At 48.6% G+C, this 6358-nt stretch overlaps 1 pseudogene; it reads left to right on the forward strand.

Moving 5' to 3' along the window:
* Positions 1–4416: 4416 nt before the first annotated feature.
* LOC123640625 lies at positions 4417–4974 on the forward strand (annotated as a pseudogene).
* The last annotated feature ends 1384 nt before the right edge of the window (positions 4975–6358 follow it).

Here is a 6358-nt window from a genome sequence, read left to right on the forward strand (position 1 = left end):
CTTGCTCTACATTTGAAATATTTCATAGTTATACATGTTAAAATTGAAAGCTCCTGTTCTGGCAAAAGAGCCCAGCAGTAAAGGGAAGGTGATGACTAAATCAGATAGAAAAAGTCTGGAGCAGGACTTGGCACTGGTTTTCTGTAAATGGACAGAAAGTCCATATTTTAGACTGCAGGTGTTAGGTCACTGTCTCCACTACTCACCCACTCTGCTTTTGAGACAAGGCAGCCTTGGACAAAACATAAATGAAGGGGTGTGGCTATGTTCCAATACAGCTTTATTTACAAAAACAGACCTCAGGTTGGGTTTGATCCATGGGCCATGGTTTGCCTCAGTTTACGGTTTCTAGAGGTAAGTGGTTTCAGCAGACAAGCCATCTTAGGCTACAAGGGTGATGCTGGGGCCAGGGAACATCTGGATCTTTTTCTAGAGACTTATTTGGGCAGACAGACCATTACTGTCCCAGTCTAAGAACCCAAATCATCAATGCAGTATCTTTAGTAGCGGAGGCTGTGGCAGTATTAGAACTCGTAAAAATAATCTCTGAAGTTTAACATTGTTGGGGATTTTGCTTTGGAGGTTTCTGTTTGAGTCTTTCTTCACTTTGGTGGTGACAGCAAGTTTATGCCAGGTGTGCCTATCAATATTCAGCCCTGGGAGCCTCCCTTCAACCTTCCAAGGATGCCCGGGAATTCTTAGGTCACAGAAAATGTCTCAGCCCCATCCCGATCCCCATTCCTGCATAGCCCCGTACTGCCTTGACCTGACTTCTACAACTCAGTAAGGTCACCCTGGGAGGGAGCTCATCAGCTTAGCTGTACCCTTGGCCTTTGGTCACTTGCGTTCACCTGTCAGGAAGGATGACTCAGCACTGCTGTAGCCTTTCCTAGAAATCAGGAAACTGTATTGCTCAAGCTCCTGTTGGCAGAACCCTCTTCAGGTCTTGACACTTCTAAGAAGGGCTGATAGAAGGGCCCTGGGATGCTTTAGCTGCCTAGATACTCGACTGCTTTGGCCTCTGCAGCCCCTGTTCTGGTATCCACCATGGCCAGGCCCAAGGGCGTTCACTTAAGAGAAAAACACTTCCACCGCCTCTCTCTCTGCACCACCAGCTTTGGCCAACCCAGTCTGCTCAGGCCATCAGCATTCACAGTCCTGACACCCCTTGCCAAGTGACAACATCGCCAGGCCAGAAGGATGGTTCATAAAACCAACAGCATTTATTTATGAGTTTCTTCTGCTAGAAGCCAACTACAAGATGTGAGAGTAAAATGAAGTATCCTCATGCTGTCGTTCCTGGCAGTTGTCACAACATTCTTGAAAAGTTAATTGTACGCCAACCATTTTTCTGAGTAGCAAAGTGATTCAGGACAGAGCAGGATGCTAAAGTACTAAATTCAGGTCCTGGAGGGGCCCGGTGACGTATGCACACAGGGACAGTTGGTGAACTGGAGACAGAGGCATGCACGTTTGTTCTCTCCCCCAGGAACCCTACGCCACCAAGGGCCGGCAGAGGAGGAGCTTGGCTTCATTGCTTTAACGCCCTGAAGAAAAGAGGCTGCAGCCTCATAGACACCAGGGCAGAACGCCTCTGGCCTGTTTGCCTGTTTGGACACTGAGATGCCACGTTACTGCTGCTGGGTGTGAAGGAGGAAAGAAAGGAGACACAGGAAAGGATAGAAGAGCCTGAGGTGGTCCCAGTCATCTAGATTTCAGCAGCCTCTCTTCCCTTTCCTGAAAATTGGAGGTTTACTTTTCTTCTTAGGTTCCTGGGAGACACAACTTTTAAAGGTGATGCTTTGAAAAGTTTGAAAGCGTTCAAAGGACGCATGTTGTTAAACCGCCGCATCTACTACTGTTGACTATAGGAGCTTTGGTCCCAAATGAGTCTGAGCACGTTCTCTCCGACGACGAGGCGGACCTGCTGAGTGGCCGCACGCATTTCTGAGCCCGTCCACCCCGCGTGGGAAGCTGTTCCTGGAACCAGGATTTGAGGACCCGGCTGACTCTGTCAATCTTTCCTGGCTGGGACTCGCAAACTCTTGGTTGTGTTTACCCAGGATGTTAATAATTTTGGAAATCATTAAAATGGAACCAAAATACTTTCTTTTTAAGAGGCTACTGAGATCACAAGTCATTCCGCAAATATAATAAGCTGTGTAAGCTGAGCGTGTCCAATACTCGACACTTGCCACGAGCCAGCTGGAAGCGTGGCCATTTTCATATGACACCTCGTGTGTGGAACTAAGGAGGAATGAGAAGAGCCTTCTAAAAACTAGGCCTTAAAAGTGCAATAATTGTGTTGGACAAACTGTTTAAAAAAAAAAAAAAGAGAGAGAGAAAAAAAACTTTCTTTTTGTCCCCGCTCTCTGCTCTCAACTGCCCGTTGTCATCTCTGTGATCTAACTCCCGTGCTTTCGCCAGTGTCATCATCCTAAGGAATCCCATTAGGATTTTAAGGGACCCGCTTAGTTGTCACTTTCTATGCTCTTCCTGTTCCCTCTCCAGGCAGACCCAATGCTTTTGCTTTGCACCCTCACTGTCATTTGGGGTCACTGGTGTTCATCAAAGTTACCTGAGACAATTCTTAAAAATACGGATCTCAGATCTCACCCAACCTACTGATTCAGAATGCTTTGGGGTGGACCCTGGAGTCTGCATTCTAAAGCACTGCAGGCGATTCAGATGTTGTTGCTGGCAGGACCACGACTGTGCGAACCTAGGCCATTGCTGCTGTTTTTAGCCAAGAGGCAGCGGTGCTCACCCGCAGCTCAGATTTCACAGCCAAGATGCCTGGATTTAAGTATTTTACATACTACTGGTTATATGATCTTGGCAATCTCTCATTGCCAAGATCACATAACCAGTCCTCATCCATAAAATGCAGAAAACAGTAGTACCTACTTCATAGAACTCTGATAATTAAATAGGTTCATACAAGAAGGGAAGCTATCAGTGTCTGATGTGCTTTGAGAACTAATAAATATGTGCTACTAACATTAGCATGGATAAATTTATGACATTTATTAACAATTTGAGGAATTCAACATGCTTAATATTAAATTTTAGTCATTCTCTATACTTTGGGCTGATTAATATAATATTATAACTAATATTCACTATTATAACTATATAGTGACATATAGGGAGATTATTGTTGCATGTCCACTTTAGGGGGTGCATGTAAAAGGAATGGGAGTTTATTCAGCTCTGTAAGTGGTAAATACACAGAGAGGGAGTGAATAAACATGAAGACGATGCTGATGACAACAGCTGTGTCGGGAGCTACAGCTGTGAGACGAGACGGTTGTCATCTCTGTTGCTGGGTAACTGCTAGTGTGCCTTGAGGCCACTCAAGAAACTACAAACATTGAAAGTGGGAATTAAACTTACAAGTCCATCTTTCCCTTTAGTCAGACTTCGGTTTGCCTCCTACAAGACACATTTCAGACAGAGTAAGACTCATTGCTCTGCGATTCCCATCCCCGTTGAACTTGTGTGATAGTGTCCTAACACAAAGACTGAAAATATAATACATTCCTGTAAGCAAGCTTTGCATTGGCATCAGACAGTTTTAATGCAACCTGGAAAATGTCTCTGTTCACTACCAGGAATTGGTTTTCACTATGAGAATCTAATTTATGACTCATTTGAATGATTTGAATATCTGTGTGCAGATGTCCCGTGCTAAATGTTATATATTACTTATAAGTCATGCTAAGCAGAGACGCAACAATTTTCCTAGTCTGTGTCCATTTCTAGCTTGAATACTCGTCTTTAAGAAACTTGCGAACCACACCCACCTTCCTTCTACTTTTTACTTATTAATTTTTCTAATCATATCCATGTCTAGTGGTTAATTTTGATGGCTCCGGAGGTAGATGCCTGGCTTTAAATCCTGGGCCATTGCTCAGTGGTCGTGTGACCTTGGGCAAATAACTCAACCTCTGTGGGCCTCAGTTTCCTTCATTATAGAGTAAGGATAATAATACCACCTCCCACTTCAGGCTGTTTTTAGGATCAAATGAAATATCTATCACCTAGAACATACTAAAACACAGTAAATGTTGGTTATTAACTATTATTGGTACTTCTGCAAACTGGCTCGAGCTATCTCTTGACAGCATTTGCTTTGCAATTCTGTGATTGTTCAACATGTGTGTGTTTCCTAACTGTATTATAAATTACTTGCTGACCATTTTGTCCCTCTCCTTGTCTTGGGGCATTTTCTGGGTGCCATCAACAGCAGTACACAAATGTACTATTTAGTCACTTCTCGCCTCCACCTGCCGCTGGGCAACCAGTAGTCAGCCCCGCCCCGCCTGTCTCTTCTCGAAATAAAACAACTCTACAGCACTAAAAGGAAAACCGCGGATCGCGCACTCCATCGTCCATTCCAACCAACCCCTCTGACTATTCTTCTCGTTGCAGGATGTTCGGAGGCTTCTCCTGTCCTTGTTCCTGGTGGCCGTGCTGGCGAGGGTGGCGGGAGCCCGGGAGAACCGGCCGGCGGGCGCCATCCCCTCTCCTTCCAAGGACGGCAGCAGCGACAACTCGGAGCGATGGCAGCACCGGATCAGGAGGTGCTGGCCTCCAGCCAGGAGGCCCTGGTGGTCACCGAGAGCAAGTACCTCAAGAGTGACTGGTGCAGGATGCAGCCACTGCGGCAGGCGGTGGCAAGCAGGGCTGGGGCAGCCGCCGTCCTCCCCCCCTCTGCCGGGCCAGGGCGACTCCTAACATCCCGCGGCACGTGGAGGAGGAGGAGGAGGAGGAGGAGGAGGAGGAGGAGGAGGAGGAGGAGGAGGAGGAGTCCTTCCCGTCCTGCGCCTTCTGCCGGCCCCAGCGCGTCACCTCCGTCCTCGCGGAGCTGAGTGCCCCGGCCTGGACCCGCCCTTCCGACTCAGAAAACTCCAGAAGGTGAAGCAGCGCAGGTGCGTGCCCGTGAACCCGAGCGACTCGTCCAAGCAGTGAGCGTCCCCGAGGGCGCAGGCCACTCTGCACGCGCCCCCGCCGCAGGTCGCGCCGCCCCCGTCCCCGTCCCCGTCCCTGTCCTCCGAGCCCACTCACGCGCTGCCTGGTGTCCCCACCCCCGCAGCGGCAAGCACGTCTCTTGGGGCTGACGGTGTCCTTGTCCAGCACGTGGACCCACCGCAAGTGGAGCTTTGCCGATGTGTCCCTGACCGACCCCGGCCCCACCAGAGCCTCCGGAACCGGGTTGTGGATCAGGCCCGAAGGAAAAGGCTGGAAAACCACCGCCACCCGCCACCCAGCGGTGGGAGTGACCTTGCAGGTGATGCGCTGCCAGTCCGGCAGTGGTGTTTCCACCGTGTGGAAAAGCGAGTAGTTCCCTGGCCTCCCCCGACACAACGGCCCGCCCCCTCCCGCGGAGGGCGAAGGATGCGTCACTCTGCTGAGCTGTCCCCAGACCTCTCCTGCGGGTCCCTGGACCTCTGGCTGGGCTGGGCGCGCTCCCTCTGTGATCCGGAGGCTGCCCTGGGCCTCCACTGTCACGCGGCTGTGGACAAGTCACATGAAGATGTCCATGGACAGGGGGTCTCTTCGCAAACCTGATACCAAGAAGACAACTTGAGCCACTTGGATCCCGAAGTGGCCTTCCCTGGGGACCTTGCTCACAGCAGGCCACACCCTCCCCCACCCTGAGCCACCATCACCCCTTCTTCCTCACTGTCCCCCCCAACCCCTTTGTGGACTGAAGACGAACTCTGGTGTGCATGCTATTACCGCTGCAGTTAGAATATTATCACGCACAAAAGTCTATGTATTAACGCTGGTTTTATAATTGACCTATATTGTAAAGAGTTGTTTAAAAAAAAAAGTATTATAGACCTATCCATATATTGTTTCACATGTTTTGCCTCTGGCTTTGCAGCACAATTCTGAGTAAGGAGAACAGCAGGTGATGATCTACCCAGAGATGTTTTTAACTCAGAAATAATGCCTGGTCAGCAGTTCACTGCCATGCACCTATTTTAGATTGGGCAGGGAGATGGGAGGAATCGGATTTGACTTTGAATATTACGTCACGGAAGCTACTAAAGCATTGCAGCACAATGTAGAAATCGGGTTGGGACAGATGGGTGTCGGGAGGGGAGTCGTTTTAACCCAAAACTCAAAAGCCTGCCCATGCGGGGTGAGAAGGCCTGCTATTTTCACTGCCATGACACTAAGCAAAAAAAAAAAAAAATCCTGTTAAAAGAAAGAGATATTTAACAATATAAGGAGTCAGGTCACTTTGTGGTATAGGAGGAAGGGTGGACTATAATATGTAGAATAGCAATCTAGTTGAACTGTCCTGCAGAAAACAACTCTCTTCCTTTTCAAAGTATAGACTGTA

Source organism: Lemur catta, chromosome 6, assembly GCF_020740605.2.
Source record: "Lemur catta isolate mLemCat1 chromosome 6, mLemCat1.pri, whole genome shotgun sequence".
In the NCBI taxonomy this organism is placed as follows: Eukaryota; Metazoa; Chordata; class Mammalia; order Primates; family Lemuridae; genus Lemur; species Lemur catta.